The sequence below is a fragment of the Medicago sativa genome, chromosome 7, assembly GCF_051527215.1.
Source record: "Medicago sativa cultivar Bolivia chromosome 7, Bolivia_mono, whole genome shotgun sequence".
Lineage (NCBI taxonomy): Eukaryota > Viridiplantae > Streptophyta > Magnoliopsida > Fabales > Fabaceae > Medicago > Medicago sativa.
Window position 1 is genome coordinate 33433179 of NC_140755.1, and position 10774 is coordinate 33443952.

Here is a 10774-nt window from a genome sequence, read left to right on the forward strand (position 1 = left end):
TTGGAGGTTCTGAGTTCAAACTCGAACATAAGTATTAATTTAACAACTAATTACTAACAGTTGTCATTCGAAAATAAAATTATTGAAGGCAAAAAAAAGTTTGCAAGGGTTTATGGCTTTATGCAATGGATAAACCTGCACAGTGAAAGTTAAACTTCAAAAAGACAACAAACCTACGACTCGAACCAATGACCCCATATTCTATTCAAAATGTATCTTCACTACTTCCTTACAAAAGACACACCTAGATCATCAACTAACAAGGTTGAGGATAAACTAGCAGAAGGCTCGTAAAACACAATTAAATGATCAAATTTATTGATTTAATAAGTTTTACATGAATGTGAACAATAACTTCACTAACATTTTGACCCACTTGAGTTGGTTTGGTGGTGTTAGCTTGGAATCTTGGATTGTGTTCCTCTCAAACAACTTACTATATTGGGTATGTTCACATCATGTATACCCAAACATTATCTCAAACAACTTACTATATTGGGTATGTTCACATCATGTATACCCAAACATTAGAGAGAGAAAATGGAGAAAGAAAGAGGGCATAATTTAAACTTACATGTCTAGAAGAAGGATCATCTATATCAATACATACATACATGATATAATAACCCATGCAATTTATTAATCTATGAATAAGTGACAAGTAACATTACTTCAAGGATATAATTTTCCCTTTTCTTATAAACGTCTCAACTATACCATGTCAAGAACATAAATGACACGTGACATATTTTTATTTTTTTCTTTAAAAGTAAGAATTAATTGATACAGTACGTTTCGTTTATTACATAATGGAACTATATGGAAGTTTGAACGTAATGTTGAATTTTCCTCCTTAGTGCTGTAGTTGGAATTAATCAATTTTTTGAGTCATATATACTTGGATGAAACTTTTCTTCTTTCCGTAATTAATCATCTGTGCAAAGAATGAACTCGGATGCTTAACAAAAAGGTCATGTTGTTTAAAAATAAAATGTCATGTCAACAAGTGTCCTAAGGACATGATAACTACGATGAAATTCAGATAGAAAAAATATTTTTTTGTTGTTTCAATGTGTTAAATATACAATTTTTAAGGTAAAATTTTCATTTTAAACTTTTTAACAAATGTTTTTAGGACACTTGTTAACCTTCTTTTCGTAGTTAATTATATGGGCAAAGAATGAACTAGGATGCATTTAAAAAGGCTGTTACTGATCTTCCTACCCTATGAGTTTTTCGCACGGCCTATTCGAATTCTAAAATCTGAAATGTTTCAACGTGTTTTTGGAGGATTTATGGGGGTTTTTATGCCGTTCGGATTCTATAATCCGAACTGCATAGGACATGCATGAAACTCATAGGGTGGGAAAAGAAACGGTCAAAAAAAATGCGAACAAGTGTTTCAGAATCAGGGTCAATCCAATAGATAGAAGGTTCAAGTAAGGGCTTTAGACCTCAATTTTTTTCTTCTAACTATGAAAAAAGGTCTCCAATTAGTGATAAGCTCAATAGTCCATTGTGAGATAATCTCTGGAAAAAGGCATCGGATGAAACTCAAAGAACTCCTAGAAAAGAAAATACTCTTTGTTTTCTGTCGAGCAAAAAACTCTTTGTATTCTGTGTGTGTGTTTTTTTTTTTTTAAGTTTGACTTTCTCTTTAAAACATGAGTAACTTAGCAAAGAGTCCTTCATTATTTATCCTTTTGTTTGCTTCAATTTTTGTTAGACTTTTGGTTTTCCAAATTTCACATTTACGGGGCGTGTTTGTTAAACACAAAAGGCTAGCTTATAGCAGATAAGCTCGTATGACTAAAAAAGCTTTGTTTGATAAATGTCATCTTGTCACAAGCTTATAGCTTATTTCTCGAACTTATAACATATTTTTCAGACGCTATTACAAATAGTGTTTGAGCTTTTAACTTATAGCTTATCATTTTTTTCTTCCATTTTTACCCTTACTATCTTATTTAAAATCCATTTTGACTCATCATAATCTAATATAACCCATATGGTGCCATTTTTATGATGCATCGGTTCAATTATATGTTTAATTGACCAATTTTTTTTGACCGAATGTGTAGTATAATTTAACATAGAGTAAACCACCAAATTGATCCCTGTCTTTGTAAGTCATTCTCAAATTAGTCACTGACTCAATTAATATTTTAAATTAGTCCCTATCTTTGCCAAAAGTTTCTCAATTAGGTCACTGTCTTCATATTTTTGTCACATGACGATGGACCAAATTGAGAAACTTTTGACAAAGACAATGACTAGTTTGAAATGTTAATAAAGTCAGGAACTAATTTGAGAATTACCTACAAAAACATAGATCAATTTGGTGGTTTATAACATATAATTTTAAAAACAAATACTTGATGCCCTCAAAAAAAAAAAAAACAAATACTTGATAGCTTCCTTTCGGAAAAAATACTTGATAGCTTAGTGCCTCGATATTTATTATTTTTGCTTCCATTTTTTTTAATATAATAATATATATATCTTTATATACCCGTGAGTTTATCTCGGTTGGTAAGATATATATTGCATATTATATGCAGGGGCCGGGGTTCGAACCCCCGAACACCCTACTTCTCCACATTTAAAATATGTGAGCTCTAACCACTAGACAACTTGACAATATATATATATATATATATATATATATATATATATCTTTTTTGTTGACAACAAAATAAACACATTCGTTGTGTGTTTATTTTTTAATGATAACTAGACCTTGCACCCGTGGTGCCGCACGGGTCATATTGACGACAAATACGTCATTCAAATAAATAAAATATGGTAGTATGTTGCGATTAATAAACTGTTTGTGACCATACAATGTTAAACATAATAATACATGTTAAGAGAAACGGAACATTTCATGTTGGTAGATTACGAAAAACTTCTTTGTAAACAACGTTGTTAATGCTATCCATACTAACACCATTCTCATCAGTCATCAAAATCTTCGGACCACTCCTTGAGGTTACTCTGGATATTGCAACATAAAGTTGGCCGTGAGAGAATACGGGTTGAGGTAGGTACACACCAACTTGTTTGAGTGACTGTGCTTGGATCTTGTTGATAGTCTTAGCAAAACACACTGATATAGGAAACTGTCGATGTTGGAATTTGAACGGAATCCTGGTATCTAATGGTGCAAGTGAGAGCCTCGGTATGTAAGCCTTATCTCCAATGTTGCTACCTGTTATCACCCTTCCTTCAAGAACATATCTACCCATCCTTGTAATTATAAGTCTCGTACCATTGCATAGGCCTGCGGATTGGTCCAGATTCCTCAACAGCATAACAGGCACTCCTACCTTTAACTTGATTTTGTGATTAGGAAGCCCTGATACAGTAATTGTGTTCAGAAATTCGGGTGTGTGCACATCATCAGGCCTATTCACCGTGGATGGGTTAGACAATGGAGAATCACAACTTAAATATGTCATTTCTTCTCCGGGTATGAGAGACAACACATAGTCATTAATCTCTTCAACGGTAACATTCTTTGGTGTCATTATAGCTCTGTCCTGGAAGAATGATGTTTCATGCATATTATTTATAAGAGAAGGATAAATGCATTCAACAATGGATGCAATAGGATCACCTCAACAATGTATGAACAGATCATCAGGAATTTTAACCTTGATGTACTCATCATTATCTTCACCAATGCAGCCATCACCAATTCCCAACACCCAGTCACTAAATTCCTTCCTTTCCTGGTAGTCATTGATTGAACATCTGTGCAAGAGCCTCATATTCGTGCTCAGCGTTAACATTTCACAACTATTCCATAGAACCGATGAATTAACGCTAGCATGGATAATATCTGGTCTTGTACCTTTCGGTACAACATGAAGAACCTGCCGAAAATCACCTCCTAAGACAACAACTTTTCCACCAAAAGGGATATCTAGTCTATCGTTGTTGCGATGCCTGAGAATGTCTCTAAGAGTTCGATCAAGGGCTTTGAAACAGTGTCGGTGCATCATAGGAGCTTCGTCCCAAATAATATGCTTTGCATTGTCAATAAGTTCAGCTAAATTAGTTTTGGGGTGTATGGTGCAAGTTGAACACTCATCAACTATGAATGGAATAGCAAACCTCGAGTGAGTTGTTCTTTCACCAGGTATGAGCAGTGCAGCAATACCACTGGACGTAACCGTAAACACAATATCACCTCTAGATCGAATTGCAGCTGATAAAGCTCTCCATATAAAGGTCTTACCAGTTCCACCATATCTGTAAACAAAGAATAACCCTGGTTCGTCTGCATCAACCCTTGACATTATCTTGTCGTACACATGTTTTTGCTCTTGTGTCATTGTCTCCATCAGCTTGCTGTGCTCGTTTTTCAAAACATTACGATCATATCTCAGCTCATCATACATAAGTCTGTTGCGGGATTGATGGATTAACGACACGTCAGGTCGAGGCATAGTGGGATAATCATCCTTCTAAGATTTACCATGACATTGCACCAACTGTTCAATTTCTGCAGGTGCATACTTGTGCAATTGTGAATCATCCAACACCAAATCTGCAATGGATTGAATAAGTTATATTATAACATATATTAACAGGCTTGAGTTCCAATGTATGTTGCACATAAGAGAAGTAATAAATATAAATTATTGGAATTTGAATGAACAATCTACGATGGTTTCCAGCTTTACAATATAAAAATTCAACCATTACTATAGGGTATGTTTATTAAACATCTTATAAAGCTGAGATTATATTATAAATGTAAACTTTCTGCTGGGTCTTTTTAATCATTTCCTATCATAAAACAGTCAACATTACAAAGGAGCTGCATTTTAATAATAGTGGTTATGTAAAAGATTAAATAGGTCTATAAATTGCAATGTTATTAGCCAGATATGACAGTTATTGTTATAAATCGGATCATCTATATATAAAGTTGATATCATAGTGGAATACGGATCAACTATTAGTTGTTGAGTTTATAACTCATGGTATCAGCTTTAGCACATATGTTATAATGTTGAATATACAGTTATTGAGCTTGCATGAGAACATAAAGTGAATAATCTTTACAAATTAAAAGCATTTATGTACCTTGTACACGTAGAACACGTCTCTGCTGTCTCAAAACATCGTCACTTAGATGCTACCAAGTCTTTCCCAGACAACCTCTGGATGTGAAAATTGATTTGATACCAATAAAGCCACAAATAAATTACGCAGAAATTTTGCAGTTCCCCATTGAGCTGCTTGATTCAGCGCATCTATGAACTCCTTGTCGTCCTCGAATAAACCAAGAGCAAAGCAAGCCTCTTTAAAAGTTTTATACTTGACATCAGCCACAGTTTTAATATCTTCGTAAGATGTAGGACCCTTGACATAGTTAAGTAAAGTTCGCAAATAAAATTTTTCACCGCATCTAGGGGGTACGAAGTGAATCCTTCCAATTGACACACCAATCTTTCTTGGTGACCATCTCCTTTCATTTGCCTTCCACACAAATTTGAATGGAAACTCACCATAAGTTAGATCTCTTGCTTGAGGGTACGATTTGTTTGCTTCCATCCAAGCTATGAACTTTGTGTCACGTACATGTGGCTTTTTGCTTACTTCTTCAATTTCTTCATGATTCTCATACACCACCGGTTCCTCACCTTCTAAATGAAAATTTAATCGTTCAACTGAAGGCTCTCTGTAGTTAATGTCAAAGGAAAATATCCTCCACACAGCCTCGCATGCAGAAAGATACCTACAATCGTAGTACATCTTAATCTCATCATAATGTTCATCGCTAGGAATGTAGAAAGACGCCGTAACACGGTCGTGACCTTTGTTGACATATTTGAAGAGATATTTGATGGACCTCGATTGATTGCACCACTCAACATTGATATTAGCATTATACTTTAACGACAGACTTCGGTTGTATGGAACAACATACCTATTATCAACAAATGATTCACCCTTTTTAACAAAAACACCATTGTCTCTTCTCTTGTAAACATGATATCCTTCGGAGTCGATGGATGTGCTATCAACAAACTTCTTTGGAAAGTACTTGGTGCACTTTCCATTTAGCATGCAAGGGGAACCTGAAGTTTGATTGCCACATGGATCATAAGAGATGTCACAATGTCGAATAGTCATGGCTCATGGACTTTGTCAAGAATCTCAGCACATATGATTTTGTCAATGTAACAGCCCAGGCGGGTCCCGGCTAGGCACTGTAGCCCCCGGCACTGTTACTCACAGGCTTAATCACCACCCCCCCTATAGTGGTGTTTTTGCCTCCCGTGGGAATCGAACCTAGTACCTGGGGTTAAGTACTAGTTCAATGCATTCCCACTACCAATTGAGCTAACACCCATACTAGACGTATCTAGAAAGTCTAGAATGTGCGTTAGTTTAGTACTGGATACATTAAAAATTTACAACATTAAAACTCCAAGTGAAAAACTTATACAACAAAGGCGTTTGTACAATGAGATTACAACTCAACTTTTCTAAAGTTTAATAAATGCATTCTTGAATATCCATAACATCATGCAGCTGGTACGAACGAACACTTGTCGCAACATCCAAACGGCTACTAGCTTGCAAAACCATCCTGATATCTGAAACAAATAAGGATTGGGATGAGACATAATGTCTCAGTGAGTTCCACCTAACCCTAGGCTATAGATAACCTCGGGGGAAACCTACGGTCACCACGTGTCTATATTACAACCTGTCAGTTGATTATACGTGTGTGGGGACATGCTTTCCTAGACGGTCGTGCATACTAGCCCCGTCATAGGTTCTTCTCTTACTTGTTATGGGCTTCTCTTCTTATACGTGTCATGGCGGTCAAAGGGAAATCTAAACCGCAATGCCAAGATACGCTCTATTCATCAAGGACTTCACATACTAAAGTCATGACACGATTCTAAACCGGACGATTAGAGGAACCTAAGATCATCATCGGTAAATCTTTCTTTACTTGCTTACTTAAATGAATACGTTGTATCTAACAACCTATCACATCTTGCCACAAAGTGACTCTTTCTAGCTTGCTAGTTCTTTGACGTTCTACGTCAATATTCTTTCTAGTTCTTGACGGTCTACGCCAAGGCTCTATAGCATAACATATAAACATGTCTAATGCAATGCATAATCAGATTCATTGATTAAGTTAGCGTTGAACAAACAATTATCTGAGTTCAATTTTTACGGATTAGTCCCGGGTGGAGTAACCCCGGAAGTTAATCCCTTACTTCCGGTGAAATGCTTAGCAAGAGCGCACCGGACTCCCTTAGTGACGTGCGGGTCCCTTACGGCTTACCCCGTTCCCCTTGGAGAACCTTTTATATCCAACCTTGGAAGGAATACAAAAGACACGACACCTTAACTTAGTGAAATGCGGCTCCCTTTCGGCTTAACCATTCCCCTTGGGGAACCCCTTGAATCCAACCATTGAAGGATTACAAGAGACATGACACTCTTATTAAAAACTTAGTCTTATGCATGTATGAACGTTAAACCTATTCATACTATCTCTTTTACCTCGGATCCTTAAACGATCCCACTAGAGGTAACTTAATACTTGCTATCTTACTTGTGAATAGATATCTAACCTTTCACATCTTAGCATAAATACATTCTATGCATAACTATCTAGTTCTCGACAACTATGCCGAGGCTCTACTTTCTTCCCCTTCCTTAATGATTAACTTGCTACCGAGTAATTGTGATTAAACTCTCTTGTGTATCATTTATTATCAAACATTGTTAGTGTTTTGTCATGCCTTATTCTTGTTTAAAACCTTGTTTGAAATTGTACTTTAGGCACTTGGAATTGAGGGGTTTCATAGTTTAAAAGATACTGCAAGATCGTGCCTCGCCAGATATTTCCTCGCCACGAAACGAATTGACAACACATGCTGTGCAGTCAATTTCGCCTGGCCAAATATTTCCTCGCCAGGCGAAATTTTCCGCCATGGCGAGCTAAATGGCGAGCTACTCCAGAGAGCACTGATCCCCAGCTCGCCATGGCGAGCTCTATTTCGCCTGGTGAACTGTAGCAGTCCAGAATTCTGCAGAAAACGTATTTTTACTTCAAAACCTCAAATCTAAGCATCATAATGTACCTGGCACTACCAGAACACATAAAAACAGTTATAAATGAAGTACATGGCATCATTAACATGTTTTGATCATAAATGGTACAAAGGGGTACTAAAACCCTAATTTCTATAATCTAACATAACTTAGCAAAATTCATATTCTCTCACAAGAATTGCACAACCCAAAGGTGGGATAATCTATCTATGGAACTCACCTAGCAAGTTTCTTGAGCCATCTTCAAGTTCCAAGCAACCAAAACCCTAGCTTGATCCTCTTGCATTCTTAGCTCATACCATCTCAAACTTGTTGTTTCCTTGCAATCTAAAACACCATGATCCTTGCTTGACCATCTTTATTCCACCCCAAGCTTTCTTCAATAAAACCTTAATCTCATGATTTTCTCTTGAGGAGGGAAAGTAGTGAAATCAATCCAAAGCTTCTAGTTATTCTTTGAGGGAGGAGGAGAAGGAAACCATGATGTATGATCCATGGGGAAAAAGATTTGATGATATGATGAGGTAGGGAGAGAAGAGAGAGGCCGATGGAAGTAGAGAGAAGGGAGAGCAAAATCCTTTCTCCAACCTAGAGAGAGAAAGAAGAAGAGAAAATGAGATATTTTGGTCCCTTTCCAAAATAAATATCCTTTGAACGTGCAGTTACCAAATTGCCCTTACCTCAGTCGTGTTAAATCTGACTCTGATACTTATTCCGTAATGAGCTGACGTCACATAATAATTATTTCCATAAACTTACTTTCCTCAAACTTAATCCTCTAGCACGATCGACTGGTAATATTCCGATACTGACAGGCGGGATATTACAGTCAATCTTGCTTGGATGATCACAACGAAATTGTGGTTGCAAAAATACCAAAATATGCGCATGTGGCAGTCCTCTCTTTTGAAATTCAATGGTGTATATAACTGCATCCATTCAGATTAAGCGATACATATCAAACAAACTATTTATTCTTATATGAAAACATTTTGTAGTTAAACCAACAACACATACATATATCCTCCATTAAAAACGAATAAATATTAAGTCTGCTTATTTTCAGATGTTATTTTACAATGTTCAACATTCAATACTATGGTAAAAAAAACATATGGTGGATGGCTATGATATTGATGGATTAACATTGAATAGTAAAATAATATAAAATTATTTCTATATAGGTGTAATTTCGTAAAGATTAAAAAAACAGTTAGTATATGTTTATAAACAACATCAACATTATTAGCCTGTTCACAATTATTAAACTTGCAACGAAAAATTATCAATGGAGAAGTACAGAAATAGTACCTGATCTGACTTTGCCAAAAATGCTTCCTTTCTTGATATCCTTTATCAGTTGTGTCAACTTAATTTTGAAGACTCTACTCACCAAATCGGGTCTATCCTCCGATTTTAGATTGTGTTCTTTCAAAAAATCCACCAACTCTGACCATTTATGGTTGCAAGTAAACGTAATAAAAAGATCGGGATATCCTACCCATGCACAAATGGCCATTGCATCCTGGTAATTTTGAATCATGTAATGTGCACCTCCAACGAATTTCGACGGGAGAACAATTCTTTTACCTATAGAGGATGCAGATGTTTCTCCTCTAAGAACAGCCTCAGCTAATCCCCAGTACATATCCGCTCGTACTTCTTTCTGGTGATCTCTATACCACTTCAACCTCCAAGACTCAATCATGTTGTAGGCATCCACCATAAATTGTTGAAACAAACGTCTTGAATACACCAATGTTGAAATTGAGATGTGTCTATGCTGTATTGCGTAGGCAAACCATTCCTTCATAGACACAAAAAGTCGCTTAATGGTAGTCACGTTATGACTATCATCGAATTTAATATCTCTCCGGTATCCATCTTCACCTCTAGCAAATATTAATGGATACTGCAATGGCAAGTATGATGATTCAAATACGGATATGCGCTTTAACAGACCAGATTGCTCTTCGACAACGATATCGCGCTCAAAGTCAGCTGCATCGTAATCACCCACCACTAAAGCTGCAACTTCTGAAGCAGAAGGCAAATTGTACCTTCTACCGTCATATCCTCTCTTTCCTAACATGCACAACTTTACGGAAGGGGCATTATTTTGCAAAAGCGTTTCTCGTACAATTCTGTATGATTTTGCATAGGAGTTATAATTGTCTAGGACATCTCGCAAATCTTCTGCAATGGATGACTTCAGATTGCTTTCGTCATCATCCATCCTAAAAAAAAATGCAATCTGCTGTTTTAGCGATGACAAAGATATATACATGGTATGTTTTATGTACGGTTCTGTTATCTATATTATATAAATTTACGACCTATTTCAAGTCTCTATATGGCAGTAATTTACTATTCTTTTGGTGTTGACATGTGTCACTCTTCCTCAATGATTTAGGATTTCAAGCAAGTCTCAACATGTGGCACTCTTCTATTCTTATATCCTCAAGCATTTGAATTTTAATAACTTTCCGTATTAATTTTTTTAACCATATCAATTATGTTATATTATTTATATTATAATGTAATGCAATATATAAATTTAATAATTAATAATTTTTCTAATACAAAATATTATTGTAACATTAATCGATTGATACCTATCAAATTGATTTTTTTTGGCTAATCCATGAATTTTTTTTAATGAACTAATGAAATC

The 10774-nt window shown here is 35.8% G+C and overlaps 1 pseudogene; it reads right to left on the reverse strand.

Annotated features, from left to right (window-relative positions):
- Positions 1–2852: 2852 nt before the first annotated feature.
- LOC146905778 (uncharacterized) lies at positions 2853–10336 on the reverse strand (annotated as a pseudogene).
- Between the last annotated feature and the right edge of the window lie 438 nt (positions 10337–10774).